The sequence below is a fragment of the Lampris incognitus genome, chromosome 10 (assembly GCF_029633865.1).
Source record: "Lampris incognitus isolate fLamInc1 chromosome 10, fLamInc1.hap2, whole genome shotgun sequence".
In the NCBI taxonomy this organism is placed as follows: domain Eukaryota; kingdom Metazoa; phylum Chordata; class Actinopteri; order Lampriformes; family Lampridae; genus Lampris; species Lampris incognitus.
The window spans coordinates 17,739,296-17,756,337 of record NC_079220.1 but is presented as its reverse complement, the minus strand read 5'-3'; positions in this window follow the sequence as shown (position 1 = coordinate 17,756,337).

Genomic DNA, 17,042 nt, shown 5'->3' with positions numbered 1-17,042 from the left:
GCTGGGGTTGTAGTGACGTTGGTCAGCGAAGTGGTGACGGTGACGTAATGGCGGCGGCCGGCGGCGACATGGCGGCTGTTGATAGTGGATGGGCCGTGGCCGGCACCGGCGATGAGACGGCGGTGGAGACGGCGGCGGCTGGCGGCGGCATGGCGGCTGTTGATAGTGGATGGGCTGTGGCCGGCACCGGCGATGAGACGGCGGTGGAGACGGCGGCGGCTGGCGATGACATTGCGGCGGCCGGCGGCGGCATGACGGCTGTTGAAATCAGAGTAGGCCGCGACTTCTCGGCGGCAGTTGCCGCCTCCGAATCGCTGAACCGGCCGGCCGTGTCGGGTCCTGAAGGATTGGGGGCGCTGGCTCCGTCCGCCCTTCATCCACGGGACATTTTTTTCCGAGCGGCGATGCTCTCTCCCTGGGAAAGGTCTTTTTCCAGACACTCGATGAAGTTCTCAATTTGCCGGAGTTCTACATCGAAGCTTATTCTTGACGTTGCCATGTTCGATTTATGGGCGTTGGCTGTAATCCCACTTCTGACACCAGTGTGGTGAACGTAGAAGCAACGACAAAGGTAACTTTGCAGCCTCTTTATTGAACTCACACAGAAACAAGAATTTACCGAAATGTGACACAATACATGGGGCTCATCAACTCGAACAACAAAGTTGTTCAGGGTTTCAGTTACAAGGTTACACAACACAACAGAATGACAACTGCAATTACACCACAACAAATAGTAATCACATAAACACATAAAACCACATAAAACACTTACAAAACATTTAATAACAACTGACAATCTGCACGCAGTGCCTGATGGGTAAATTCTGATGTGGTAGCAACTTCGCTACACTATTTTAGACTTGTATGCAGTTGCGTTGCAGCAGAAATCTCATGGATTGTTGTTTTATTTGTGAATTCAGGTACGTGGTTTATGTATAATGTAAATGTGCAAGAACTTGCTTATGAATATTGCAAGAGTCAAGCATTTCTGTGTTAAAACTATACGATCACTCAGTGCGCTATGCCAGTGCTGTCTGTCCTTTTGTTTGGTTTGTTTTGTACTTTTGTTTACACGAAGATTAATGAGTTGTGCATTTTGATTTCCATGTAAGTTTAGTATGCTATGCAACGCATGAGGTTAGCCAGGAGAAACATTGTTTGCCAGCTCATGCACGAGAGAGCTAGACCATTTCCGCTGGAGACTTGTATGCAGTCGCGTTGCAGCAGAAATCTCATGGATTGTTGTTTTATTTGTGAATGCAGGCAATAAAAGCCACTGTTAGGAACCCCTGGTCTGAATCTCTATCACGAACACCTGCACAAGTGAGGGTCGTTACATATATCTCCAGTTTCTGTCACTACGGTGGTGGATGGGAGACAGCATAATTTCCGGTAAGGCGTGTCCTTGACAAAATGTAAGGGGCGTAGCAGTAGGCGTAGGCTTGTTCGCGGCCGTTCTCGCCGCCGTTCTAGCAATTAGCTTGTATTTAGAAATCCCCAGAGGATTGGTAGGCAGAGATCTCCGATTGTCTTGTATCGCGAGACTACACAATGCTCGATAGAGCTATAATAAGGGCAATGAACATGGAAAACAGCCAGTTTTGCCCACCCAGTCAGCCGAGCCTGGTTTGTGGCCCCTATGAAAATGCCAATGAACGGTTTGTGGGGGGAAATCTTACAGAGAATCAGAAAATGATGACACCCCCCCCCAAATACAACTTCACACCAGTGATCCAGAGAAACAGAACCACGGTTGCCCAGTACTGTGATGATATGCCACAGTTGTCTCTCCCAGGGGGGGGGGGAGCCACACCCCCAACCAGGCCTACCAAAGAGGAGGAGTTCTCTGCTATGGTGCATGCTGTTGGAGAGGTCTTAGCTACAAGAAGTGGGGGGCCCAGGAGGACCAGACAGTGACTGGTTTGCAGGGTGTGTGGGAGTGTTGAGCATCTGGCCAGGAACTGTGATAAGAGAAAGGGGCCTAGGTTCCCAGAACGGGGACATTTCACCACAAAGGATCAGGGGGAATATTAGGGACCAAGCATAGGCGGCAGAACTTGGTCCAAACTGAAGATACCCCACAGAGGAACAATAAAGAGAATACCACCAATTACCACCAGACACCTAATGGGGGGTGACAAATAACACAAGAGGAGAGTGTGAGTGCTGATGGACACAGGAGTAGAGGAGGGAGTGGAGACAATGATCAAGGCATAAGCACAGTGAAAAAGAAAATAAATACAGGAACAGAGGGTCGGGGGCACCAAAACCCTAACCATATCTACATAGACTGCCAGGTGAATGACATAGTCTGTAGACGGCTGATTGACACAGGAGCTTTTGTCATGGTTGTCAATGGAAATGTGCTGGACATGGCGCACTCAGATGAAACATTGTCAAGGAATGTTCTGCACGGCCAGTGGAGAGGTCGGCGCCAGCCAGAGGAAGCTAGTTTTGAAAATCCAGATCGGAGATGTGGAGGTAGAACAGGAGGCCTGGGTAGCCCCCATACAAGATGACCTGATACTGGGGCTGGACTTCCTTCGGTCCACAAAAAGTCATCTGGATCTCGAAACTGACCTTCTTGTATTGGGTCTGGGGGTACAGACTTTCCAAATCGCTGTGATTTGTCAGACACCTCAGATAGGAGTGTTAGATCCCCCAGTGGAGGTCCCTGTAGCCCTTCTTCCAGAGGCCCTAGTGACCATGTGTAATCGGGCTAGTGAGCGTCTCACGATCTCGCAACCAGTGATGGTGCAGCAGTTAGTGGTGGCGTTCATGGACATATTCTCCAAAAGCCCCAATGATATTGGCTGCACTTCAGTTGTCCAGCACCAAATAGACACGGGCAAAGCCCACCGATCTGCCAAGCCCTGTATCGCCTGCCCATCCACACAAAAAAAACAGAGGCAGAACAGGAGCTGCAGAGGATGAGAGAGGCTGGCATCGTCGTACCATCCAAGAACCCGTGGGGATCGCCAGCCATTCCTCTCCAAAGAAAGATGGGTCGACCCGGTTCTGTGTGGACCTTTGCAAGTTGAACGAGGTCACCATAAAGGATGCACACCCCATACCCCGCATTGATGATGCCCTGGACAACCTGGCCGGGTTGTGTTGGTTCTCTACGCTTGACCTGAGAAGTGGGTACTGGCAGGTACAGTTAGACAATGAATCGAGGGAGAAGACAGCCATCTCCTTAGGACAGGGGCTCTGGGAATTCACAGTAATGGCCTTCGGCATCTTTAATGCCCCCGCGACCTTCGAGAGGTTGATGGAGATGATACTTGAGGGTCTAACTGCATCTGCCTGCGTAGTCTACTTGGATGACTTGTTGATCCACGCCTCCACCTTTGAACAGGAACTTGCAAACTTGAGAGATGTTCTAGGTAGACTGCGGCAGGCAAACCTAAAGCTCCACCCTCAGAAGTGTCAGCTTTTCCTGTGTCAAACCCTATTCTTGGGGCACATCGTCAGTGGCGCCGGAATAGCCACCAACCCAGAGAAAGTCAAGGTGGTGGCAGAGGGGCCTCAGCCAGTGAATCTCCTCCAGTTGAAGAGCTTCTTGGGCCTGGCGAACTATTACCGACATTTTGCAAGGAGTTACGCAGACATTGCCAGCCCCTTACAAAGGGCGGAGATGGTGAAGCCGTTCCAGTGGACAGATGAGTGCGATCGGGCACTCGTGGCACTAAAGGAGGCCTTGGTCACCTCCCCAGTCTTAGCCTACCCCTTACCAGACTGTCCCTTCATAGTGGATATGGATGCCAGCAAAAAAAGTGGTAGAGGCAGTACTCTCACAGGTGACAGGGGGTGGGGATTGGGTGGTGGCCTTCGACAGTCAAGCCCATAACCAGTCGGAGTGAAATTACTGTTTGATGAGGTGTGAACTGTTAGCAGTAGTGAAGGCTACGGAACATTTCCACCCCTACCTGTACGGCCAGGCATTCACAGTCAGGACAGACCATGCCTCCCTACAGTGGTTGACCAACTTCAAACACCCTGAGGGTCAGCTCACCCAGTGACTGAAACAGCTCAGCCAATATCAGTTCCAGATCCAGCACAGAGTTGGGAGGCTTCATGGAAATGCAAATGCCCTTTCCAACCGCCCATATCTCGAGAGCAACTGCCGACACTGCGAGAGATGGGAACAGAGACAGGAAGAATGCAGGAAGAGATGCAGGAAGAGAGGCAGGGAGAGAGAAAGGGAAAGAGACAGGAAGAGATGCCAGAAAAGAGAGAGGGAAAGAGACAGGAAGAGTATCACTTACTGCGAGCTGTGGAAGGGGTTCCTGTGGGTTGAGAGAGTTTAATGCTGCAAATGGCAGTCATCCAGTGGAGGCAGGGTGATGTGGCAACTGATAGCACCAAAAGCCCTCAGACAGGAGATACTCAGGCTAGCTCACGACCTACCCACCGCAGGGCACTTTGGAGCCAACAAAACCCTGGCACGCGTAAAACAGAGGTTCTTCTGGATTAGGCTGCACAATGATGTAGACAGCTGGTGCCGGAGATGTGATGCATGTGCCGCCAGAAAGGGCCCATCATGTCACCCCCGGGCCGAGATGCAGCAATATAATGTGGGAGACCGGATGGAAAGAGTGGCCATCCACATTCTTGGCCCCCTGCCTCTCTGAGAAAAGGGGAACCAGTATATCTTGGTTGCCATGGGTTACTGCTCAAAGTGGCCGGGGAGCTACGCCATTCCAAATCAGGAAGCAACCACAGTAGCCGAAGTCTTGGTCAATGGGTTCTTCACAAGGTTTGGTATACCTGACGAAATCCACAGTCACCAGGTTCGCAATTTCGAGAGTCTTCAAAAAGGTGTACCGTCTCCTACACAGCAAGAAGACACGCACAATGGCTTTGAACCTCCAAAGTGACAGGATGGTAGAGCGATACAACCGAACCCTCCTGGTTCAACTGTCGCACTTCGTCCAGAAGCACAAGTGCAACTGGGATGATTACTTACAGTTGCTGATGATGGCTTATCGAAGTGCTGTGCACCAGAGCACAGGGTGCACTCCAGCGTCGATTATGTTCGGCCAAGAACTGCACACTCTGGTGGAGCTCCTGTTTGGACGCTCTCTGGGAGAAGAGCTGGGAGAAGCAGGGCCCGAGTATGTACAGCACATGCAGGAGCAGATGGAGAGAGTTCACGAGTTTACTCAAAACCACATCCGAGGAGAATCCAAAAGACAGAACGATACTCGCGCTCATGGAGAGCTGTATCAGCCACTCTACTGTTTCCCGCTGTTCCTAAACTAAACTAGCTAGCGTTAACTTTTTTCGCCCCAACTATTGCTCTTTCTGCAGTCTGCTCTGTCAGCAGTCAGTGCGCGTCGAAGTTCCGCAATGTCTATTGGCCGACGCAACAACCAATCACGTCTACTTCCGTGCCTACACCCCATTAGATCTAGCGTCAACCTTTCCAATTTCACTCTCCGACTCCGACGCCATTTCCTCCTTCCAGGAACGCGGCCCACCATCTACCATTGTAACATGCGACAGATGTAAGATGTGCTATTTTACAATGCTGTGATTGCAACTATTCCCCAGTCCTTTGTGAATAGTATACATGGCCATTGTAACTTGTCACGACAATCTGCATATGAAACCGATCGTTGTTTTCGGTCGTTATGCCACTGTATTTTTTATGTAAACTACTAATAAGACACGTTAGCACCTAACTAACGAGTCTGACCCTTTAGCCGAGCGGTTAGTGATGTCGCCTTGTGGTGCAGTACATCTCGTATCGAATCCGGCACCGGGCAAGAACATAACCGGTTACACGAACCTTTAGCCGAGCGGTTAGTGATGTCGCCTTGTGGTGCAGTACACCCCGTATCGAATCCCGCACCAGGCAAGAAAATAAGCGGGGCAACACTTTAGTATGGGGAACATAAAAAAACTTAATTACTAGTGAATTAGTAATGATCAAGATGTCACTTTAGTATGGGGAACATATTCTAAGTAACAAGAACTTAATTTACAGTAATTTAACACTATTAACACTTGTAGTTTTGTGTTTTGTTATGTAAGAACATAAGACCATATTCATTAAGTGTTAGTAAGGGAGAATAATCTTGTGGTACTACCACCTTATAAAGTCCATACTAAGCAAAGCATATTGAGATGGTACTACTAATAAGCAATAATTCTGAGGTTATAGAGGGAAAACTCATAGTTAATGGCTTACTGGTTGTATAATAAGGCCATGCAGAATAAGGCATTAATGAGTACGTAATAATGACCAATTAAGAGCCAATATGTTGCTAATTTGCAGCTAATAAGCACCTAATTAATGGTGACTACGTTCCCCATACTAAAGTGTTACCATAACCGGTTACATTTATAAGGGTGGGGATACCTGCAGTCAGTTGAGACTGAAGAGATCACGTGTGATCAAACGTTTCTCAATAAACGTTGTGTGCAGATGAACTGATTCAACTTTCAATGATCGATGTTATTAACTTTGCATTTTTTGTTATGTAGTTGTAACCCTGTGGTTAAATTATAGGCCTTAGATATATTATATTGCACTATTAGATAAGAGTTTGGCCTATGTTTGTTATTTGTTTACCTTTTGAATATGAATATATTATATTGTTGATATTGTTCTGCAAAACAGTTGTTTACCAATGTGAAATGCATTTACTTTTATATTGAAAAGTTACCATTGTTGTGATTGGTTGGCTGTGGAGAGAATACTTTACCTTGAATGTGATTGGTTGAGAGGGCAGCGGGGAACGTCAGCGCGAGCAGACTGAACTGGGAGAGAAAGTAGGTCACTCGTCCCTTGTGTGAGCAAAACGGAGCAGTTTGATGTCGAGTTGTTATATGCTATTTTGCGGGGAGAGAAATGTAATTGAAGTTTAGTGAAGTTATGTGTGCGGGTGTCTGACCGAGACCCATCCCGGGAATCTGTTTGTGTGGACTGGGGAGACAAACTGACTATTCGTCAGTCCCATATGTGGACCCAGCGACGTTACGGAGCGAGCTAGCCAGTCGGTGTTCGTTGCTAGCACAGCAAGACGCGCGAATGGACTGGACGCGGTAAGGGGCTTGCCCCACAGTGAGTCGGGCCGTTTTCTAGTTTAGCGAAGTAACGTTATCAGTTACAGTGTAGTGGTGTGTTCATGCGACCATCGAGGAACGCAGAAGGAGTCGTCTGTTGCCGTGTTGTGCTGCCGAGGCGAGCGCACGGTTCGACCGTGAGATGGTGCTAACGGCTAACTAGCCAGTTAGCTAGGAGGGCTGCCGGCCTGACGTTCGCTGCTGCCCTGAGACGAAGAGGAGCATTCATTGTGAGTACAAGCTGGATGTGTGGGCTTCCAAGGGGAGCGAAGAGGGCTGTTTAGGGTCCCAACGTACCCGATAAAGAAACAGGCCTGCAACTGGGGGTTGACTTTCTTTTATTTTTATTGCCGGCTTAGTTATTGGGTTGTTGAGCTGTATGTTAATGTGTTGGTCTGATTCATTTGTGCGTATATGAATGCATATGCTTGTTAGCCATTGAGGCTTATTACTTTCATTCATTCTAATAATTATTACTCATAATACATTTGTATATATAATTCTATGTACCTGTGTGAGCGTGGATTATTCATGCGTGTTTATTCCTGTGGTGTCTAGGCTATGGTAAGTGACATGTTGAGACAACCTTAAAGGGCTAGTCCACCTTTTAACTGGACGTAACCTAGTGACACCCAGAGATGTCTAGACCATGTTAGATTGCCTTAAAGGGGTCATATGCCATATTTAAGCGCCTTAAAGAGGTAGTCAACTTTTTAGTTGGAGTTACCATATGACACTGTAAGACATTTAGAGCCTTTAGAACATACTTTAAACACATAAGAAGCGAAGTTAACATACTTCAATAGTTTATTGGATACCGAGTTGTATAGAAAACTCAGGAGCGTTGTCCTTGACAGTTAAAAGGGATAGATAGCGCTACATAGTCAAAGGCCTTAGTTAGTAGTTGCTTGATAGAATTGTCAGCTCGTTACACCCCATTTCCATCGTTGCCTCCAACCGATTTCAGTGGGGGAGGGGGATTCGATTTTCTCTAACCAATCACTAGAGACCAACGTATCTGCCTGAATCCAATGTCTTTTTAAGCCGACACTGATGCGTAGCCATGTCAACATACTGGTTTTACTGGGGTTTCAAGAGCGGAGCGAAGTAAAAACAGACTATAGCTAACGCTTGACAACGGCGTAAGACACCAACCCCCCCGGCGTTGATTGGATAATCGCTTTTTCAACTGAGAAACTGCTGTTTCGTGTCATGATGCCAGAACAGAAGAAGCAGTCAACTCGGTGGAGTGGGTGGATTCAAGGGCCTGGACCCAGGCAAAGGTCTTAGTCATTCATATCAATAACAGAGTCCCCAAAGTCCTACTGAAAACTGAAGAAAACTGCAGGTGAATGTATGTCCTAGTGAATATGCTGCTGGCGTTAAGTATTTGTATGTGCGCTGTAAATCTTGTTAAATTCAGTTGTGCTGTTGGCTGCAAGTCAGTGTACCTGCCTTGCCGGGGTTTTTTTTACACATCTGTGCCCAGGGGTCCATTGTCTCATAGTCCGCCTATGTTTGGCAACAGATAGCTTGCTACTACAATGTCCATAGCCAAAACCCAGGTTCATCCATGTTATTGTTGTTTTTCTGGGGGTTGGTTAACACAACAGGACTGGCAACCCATTCATTTTGAATTAATCTCTGTGATCTGGAGTGGCCAAACCAATGCAGGTATCACTTTAGGTGACAGTGAGTTAAACAAAAACGACTCCATCTTTAATTTTAATACATACAGTTAATTTCACAGATTTGAAATCCCATTCCTTGACTTTGATTTAAAATTCCACTTTATTTGAGAGTTTCTTGTTAATTTTAAACAGAGTTGAATTTCACACATTCTCCACACCGATCTGAAATCATCACTACCCTGTGGAATTTTTCTGTCACGTATCTCCGGCTACAGATAACAAAGGTCACAATGAAAGGGAAATGGAAAACTGACCATTCACAATCATAAGTCACCCCATAATTTCAATCAAACTTTTGGACGTAACCATCCTCATCAGCCCAAACCTGTTTGACATGTTCAGGTTAATAACTTTAACAAGGAAGTGAACACAAACTTGGGGCAGTGTCATTATAGTTTACATTTACATTTACTCATTTGGCAGATAACTTGAGTTTAAAAAAACAAATAAAACCTTTCATGGTTATGTCATTGACAAGTTAACTAAGTATAATTTTTTTCTGGATGAGGCTTTACAAGTCTAGGCTAAAAGTCTTACTGAGATAGTTAATACAGATACTTCTAATTATAATAAAAGTGAGGACATGAGCCAGCAACAGAGTATTGTGGATCCTTTAGCAAGGGGCAGATGTTGAATGACATGTCAATGGGTGGTTTTACGTAGGCTTGGCACCGTGTTAGACATTTACAGTATTTGCTAAATGTAAATACAAAACATATCTTATTTGCAAAACAGCTGGATCTTGCCTGCAAATAATCCCAGAGTCAAAGTCAGCCAAAATTATTAGTTTATTTGGACCCTAAAAGGCAGAATTTCAGCAGACCACACCAATTGTTTTAAGGCTTAAATTACAGTTTCACTAACCTCTTTTTTCTACAGGCACGCAGACCAAATAATCTCTCATTGTGACAATCATTGTTCTATATCGGTCTGTCTGACCATCGGTCTGTCTGTCCATCTGTCTGTATGACTGTCTGTCTGTCCGTCTGTGTTTGTATGTAGACATTCCTACAAAAGTCTCCAAAAAAAGATGCTAATTTCTGTTTTGTTATTTTGGACAAGGATGCCTGTTAAGTCGACTTCAGCATTAACAAACTCCAGTTGCCATATTGAAAACCATCATTTTGATGAACCCTTTTGACAGACATTAGCTGCACTTTCGAACATTATCGAAGGCACGGAGCGCTTTAATGTAACACAACCAGATGTTTAATGTATATTACATCATCTGAAATGGTCCAAGCAGGAATGCTGCTGCAAATGTCCTAGCTCAATAAACAAACATCATGCCATTCCTGTTGTTTTCCTCTCTTTGTTCATTTAGTCTCACTTCAGATTCTTGAATTTGCATACAGACCCAACCTACATTGGTCAGATAGCTTGATAATGTTCATCCGTCCCCTGAAATGTAATTCAGTTTTGTACGACACATCACAGTAACAGCTTTCTCCCATAATAATTGCTCTTATCTTGAAGGAACTTTTTCATAAAACCACTTTTGAGAGTTGCTATGTTGACAATCCTATAAACTTGCACCTGACAGCCAAGATCATTTTAGAATCCTTGCTTTGTAAACTGGAATTACCAATAAGGAAATAAGGGCCTTCAACAGAGGGCGACATATCACATTTACAGATAGTGTTTGAATAGGTTGAAACGTCAACATTTGGCTGATGCTATTTTTATGAGCTGGGTAGCCAGAGCTTGTCCCTCAGCTCCACAGAGAATTCATCATACAGTAAACTGACCCCGTGATCCCACGTGCCTATAATTTAAAATCAACTCCCACTAAGCACAAGTTATATTTAGATGCCACACGTGTTATGAGGACATCAACATCAGCGTTACAGAAGCCCCACCCTATGATGTAGTTGCTGGAGAAACTTAATAGTAGTGATGCAATCTGGCTGTGGGACTGACGTCCTGTCGCAGCAGAGAAAGAGGGGGGTGGTGGAAAAGGGTGCAATGTGAAGAAAGACAGAAGATAAGAGACAGGAGAAGGGACTTGACGGGAAGACAGAGTGGGAAGATAAGTGATAAACAAGAACCGCAATCAGAAATGCCACAAAAAGAGTTGCCGTATTTGCACACAACCAAACCCAGAGAGACTGAGTACTCTGAGATATGTCGGAGCAGACAGAACCTCTCTTTGGCCATCCTGGAATAGCTCATGGCTATTCACAGCCTGAACAGGTGAAGTGAAAACTAAGGAAGAGGGTAAAGAGCAACAGGAAAAACGGACAATAGTGTATTCAAATTATTCAATGTGTTCAATTCGATGTGTTCAAATTATTGCAAGGCATGAAGTTAGGTGGGGACAGAGGAAACTGGTTCCCACTAATGTTTAGTGTGCTATACTGTCCCCTTCAATATTTGTCATCCCTTAGAAACGACCTAGCATGTCTGGTAGGCCTACAAATAAAATTTCAGATGTACAATTACATTATTTTTGAGTTGGTATCGACTCATTATGAAGTTTCGCCTTTCACTTTGCTTCTCATAATTTCATGTAGGTTCCAACGAACAATCAAAGTAGTTTTGCTTAAAAAGCCTAAAGGGAAAGTAAATCATCTAGTCTAGTCTGGTCTATATATCTGAAGGACACAGACGACCTAACATGATGAATAATGTCTAAATCCATTGCTTATTAAGACAGAAATGAGCCTACGCAAAATATTGCGAAAATTAATCTTTCGTTTCAAAATGGAAATACGTGTTAGACTAGACGAGATGTGCGTGTGTGAGCATGTGTGACTATGTGCATACAATATGATCACCCAAGCTCCCCCCAAAAAATCCTACAATCCTCAACATGTGGCATGCCAAAGATTTCCCAAACACTACATACAGATACTACATAGTGTCTCTACCCGATACATTTCTGGACACGTCAGTATTTACACACATACATAACATACTTAGTGCATTTCCCAAATAAATACTTTTGAAGAATCAGTCAGAGTTAGTTAGCTGAAGTGCTTATAGGGGGAATTCAATGTACACCCTTTGATAAGCAGCATAATAACATATCTCACAACAACTGCTTTTTCGGGGGGGGGGTAGATTGTGTAAGTCTCTTTCTGTTCTTTATCCACATCAGCTGAGAGTGAGAAACAGGAATGTGGTGCCTCCGGCTCCAGGCATCTTTATACCCCCCTGTGTGTGTGTGTGTGTGTGTGTGTGTGTGTGTGTGAGAGAGAGACAGAGAGAGCGAGAGCGAGATTGAGTAGAACGGGGAAGAGGAAAAGAGAGAGAGAGAAAGAGTAAGAGCGCGAGAGAGAGTAGGACAGAGAATAGGATAGAGAGGGAGAGATTTTTTCAGTTTTAAAACAGACTTTTATTTCTGTCTGTTTCTGTTTACACGAAGTTTTTCACTATCAAAAATTACAACAAAACAAATTCATTCAAAAAACAAAAATACCAAAGGAAAAAAAACTCAGATATTCAGAACCAAAGAATTCTCTCTGACTGAACACAGCACAGCCTGCACACCCCAAGTGTTCACAAAAAACTTCTGTCTATTTTCTCAGTCTGTAAAAACCAAACTCCACTTTGAGCCGAGCTGCCAGCAGCCCAGTCAGCATCAGAACCATGTCTTCTGACCCCTCTTCGCCCCTCACACAGTTTTTCCTTTTTTCCAAACAGCTAATTTGGCCAGCCCTGAAATGAAATTCATTAATGTGTGTACAGATTTTTTCTTTGCAGAGTAGTGTAGACCATAGATAAAAAGACAAAAGGAAAATCTTTCTCCTAAGCCCTGAAACCATGTCTGTAGTAGGCTGAATAGTCTGACCAGTCTGGAGCACCAGATAAACAGATGGTATATTTTTTCTGTCTGCAAACAGAAGGGACAGCCGTCCCCTGTGCCAGGATTGAGGTGCACCAGATATGTTTGTAGCTATAGCCCCATGTACAATCCTCCGCTGGAGGTCACCTGTCCATTTGGTTTTTTTTGTTTTGTTTTTTGTTTCCCCCTTTTCTCCCCTACTGTCAATTGTACTCGGTCAATTACCCCACTCTTCCAAGTTGCTCCACCCCCTCTGCCGAGGGCTGCAGACTACCACATGCTTCCTCCGATGTATGTGGAGTTGCCAGCTGCTTCTTTTCACCTGACAGTGAAGAGTTTCACCAGGGGGACATAGCACATGGGAGGATCACGCTATTCCCCCAAGTCCCCCCGCCGAACAGGCACCCTGACCGACCAGAGGAGGCGCTAGTGCAGCATCCAGGACACATACCCATATCTGACTTCCCACCCACAGACACGGCCAATTGTGTCTGTAGGGATGCCCGACCAAGCCGGAGGTAGCATGGGGATTCGAACCGGCGATCCCCGTGTACGTGTGTAATGGAATAGACCGCAACTCTACCCAGATGCCCTACCTGTCCATTTGTTAAAGGGAGGTTTGTACGGGGACCGCCAACAGCCCCTCGGGAACGATCCCACCCCAAAAAACTTAGTCGACATCGACACCTTCACCCCTGCCAGAGAGCATAAATCTGAAACATCTTGATGCATGCTCAATAATCCAGGTAAGACGGGTGCCCGGGTAGTGTAGCGGTCTATTCTGTTGCCTACCAACACAGGGGTTGGCAGTTCAAATCCCCGTGTTACCTCCGGCTTTGTCGGGCGTCTCCACAGACACAATTGGCCGTGTCTGCGGGTAGGAAGCCAGATGTGAAGAGTAGGGTAATTGGCCAAGTACAATTGGGGAGAAAAAGGGGGGACAAAAAAAATCCAGATAAGTTTGAAACCTTCACACTGATATAATAGGCTCCTTTTTTCTCAAGAGTCTCAAAGTCTCCCAACTCAAGGGTCCCTAGAGACAGCAGGATGTCCTCCTTATCTTATCACTGTCCCGCAGCAGGAGAGACAGCCAGGGAAGGAAAGACAGTCATATTCATCATCCCATTGGTCAGATAGAGTACAATCTTCAGCAAACACTCTTGAGGGCTTCTGGAAGGGAAGCGCAGACCTTCTCCATCAGCCTGAACAGCAGTCTATTGGATCTGATGTTCAGCAGTTCAGCTAGATGGGTGATGGGTATCTTCATGAGATGACCCATCTTAACATAGCCAGCCTCTCTCAGTCTGGATCTCAGGGTAACAAGACAAAACCTGAGAGGTGATGAAACTGTTTCCAAACAAGGGCTCCTCAAAGAGCCACATCCCTGGTGTCATCACAGCTTCTTGATGGAATGTTAAAATCTGCCATACCTGTAAGACAGACAGGCAAAAAGGTGTCAGACCAGTTAAATCCATGGACTGGGGCTGAAGCAGGAACAAGTGTTTGTCATAGCCTAGTCCTTCTTAGCAGCAAACAGGCAGTATTTGTCCATGGCAGGCCAAAACTGTAAAGCAGCCTGAAGGCTGTGGTCCGTGATTTGATACTTGCCAGGCCCTGTCCTCCCTCCTGTACCGACAGGTACAGTATTGCTGATATCAGCCAGTGCTGCCCTGGCCAGAAGAAATCCACAACTGCCCTCTGAATTCCTTCAATCAGGCCCCTTGGTGGAGATAAGACTATCAGTTTGTGCCAAAAGGTTGAGGCAACCAAGTTATTGATGATCAGGACCCTTCCCCTGTTGGATAGTAGAGGTAGCAGCCATTTCCATTTAGACAGTCTGGCATATACTTTCTCCATAGCACCCTCCCAGTTCTTCCTCAGAAACTCCTCTGTTCCCAGAAAAACACCCAACATTTTCATGCCCTGCCTTCCCCATCTGAGGTTTCCTGGTAACTTTGGCCTGTCCTTGTCTGCCTACTGCCCAACCTTCAGGGCTTCATTTTTTTCCTCAGTTCATGCCCTTTTATACATGTCTAAACTACTACCAAGAAAGCCCACATCTCTCTGGTTTCTGACAAACACAGTAATGTCATCAGCACAAGCTGACACCACCAGCAAGAGGCGCTGAGGAAACCCTGGCAGCTTAAATGCTGATAGCCTGGATCTTAATCTATTCAGAAGAGGTCCAATAGCTAAAGAGTATAGCTGTCCAGAGATAGGACATCCTTGTCTAATGCCTCTCTGAACCTGTACTGGACAGCTCAGTCCACCACCTACTTTCACCAAACAGAAAGCTTCCCTATACAACCAACTCAGAAGTGACACAAAACTATCTCAAAAACCAAATGTTCTTAAAGTTAAAAAAAAGAAAACAATGGTCAACCCTATGAAACTCTTTCTTCTGATCTAATGATATAATTCCAACATCAAAATTGTACAGTTTACAAATCTCAAGTAAATCTCTCATCAGAAATATATTGTCCATAATGGATCTGTCTGTTACACAGTATGACTGGTCTCTGGATTATTAATTCCAGAAAGCTTTTAAGCCTATTGGCAAGCACTTTTGAAAGAAGTTTGCAGTCTGTACATAATGAACTGGTCTCCAGTTCTTAAGTAAAGCCAAATCTGTTTTTTGGGTAAAAATGAAAGAACTGCATGCCAACAGGATGCCGGTAACAAGCCTGTCTGAGAACACTCCTGAAGCACCTGCCACAAGTCGGCTCCCAAACACTTCCAGAAGTGCTCATAAAAATCTGCATGTAGTCCGCCCAGTGCAGGAGCTCGACCAAAAGCCATCTGACCCACAGCAGCAGTGAGCTCCTCCAGAGAGATGTTGGCATCCAGGGTGACTCTGTCTTCTGAGCTCAACTGAGGAAGCCCTGCAGCAGCGTGTCCGCACACTCTCTGTTAGAGTCCTCCATCCTGAAGAGGGCACTGTAAAACTGCGGTATGTTGTTTCATCTCAACCAGGTCAGTCGTCACCGTACCTTCAGGGAGGTGGAGATAGACCATTTGTTAGGTCTGAGAGACGGACTTCTCCAGGTTAAAGAAGGAGGTGGCAGCATCCATGTCTCTAACACTGGCGAACCTTGACCTGACCAAAGCCCCTTTTACTCTTTCATGTAGAAATGAATTTAATTCCTGTTTCTTTTGTTGAAGCCTTGGACTATCTGTGCTGTTATGAGTGAATAGACTGTTTTCCAAATCCCTGATTTCTTTTTCTAAATCCCGAATGACTCTTTTGACTCTCACTGTCGTATGACTTGTATAGTGTTGACAGAAGAATAGTATATGTGCCTCAACCACTTCTCACCACTGACTCAGGGACTCAAAGTCCCTTTTCCTTTCTTTCCAGATTCCCCAGAACATCTCAAATTTCTGACAGAAATCACTGACCTGAAGCAGCTTAACATTAAAGTGCAAGTATGAGCTGCATTTAGTGGTTGGTGAGATGTGAAAGTCTAGAGTGACTAAGTGATGGTCAGTGAAACCTACTGGGTGAATGTGACTGTTCAGTAACCTGTTGCTAAATCTATGTGATAGGTAAACCCTAACCTGGGGATGTTTGACCCTCCATACATCTACTACACCTGATTCTGAAATCACCTGTGATAAAGTGGTAGATGACTGTAAGTGGGGTTCCTCTCCTGTTCTGTCTAATGTAAAATTTGTGGTACAATTCCAATCTCCCCCCATCACTACACATTCGCTCTGATCAAACTGTTTTAAGAAAACCTTTATTTTCTGAAAGATGTCCAGCCTGTCTGAGCCCTGATTCGGAGCATTTATATTAAAGAAACAGAAAGATGTGTACTGAACATTTGCTCTGAACTCTAAAGCCCTGCCTGTCACTATCTCTGTGGTAGAGATGATATGAATATTAAGCTCTGGAGAAAATAGGATGGCTATACCAGCAAAGAAATAAATCCCATGAGACAGAAAATACTGGCCCTTCCACCACAAACTCCAGTCTATCTCATTCTCTTTGTTGCTGTGTGTCTCCTGTAAAAAAAATATGTCTAATCTTTTCTGTGTGATCATTTCTGAAATGACTGCCCTCTTCTGTTGATCCCTCCCACCATTAATATTCAAACAGCTGACCCTCACCTTGTGCATAAAAGAACGGGAGAGATATGATATAAACAGGTAGAGGAAACAGTAAGAGGAAGCTCATCCAGTGCAACACACTCATCATGACCATACTTATGTAGTCTTTAACCTTTTCCTTTATTAGTCTCAAGCAACCTTCTGAGACCCGTTATGTGTTTTTCCAAACGGATACTTTTTTTTTCATTTAACAAATCAAAACCAACTACTTTATGCAAAGTCAACACGCTTTTAATACATGTTCCTGTATCTGGAAAATACTGAGATACTTTCAAAGATTTTTCAAAGGAGTCCTCTAGGAAACCATTAATTTCCTCTAATATGTACAGATCTCCACTGTGTGACTGTGAGTCTGTAACAAAGATACAGTCAAAGTC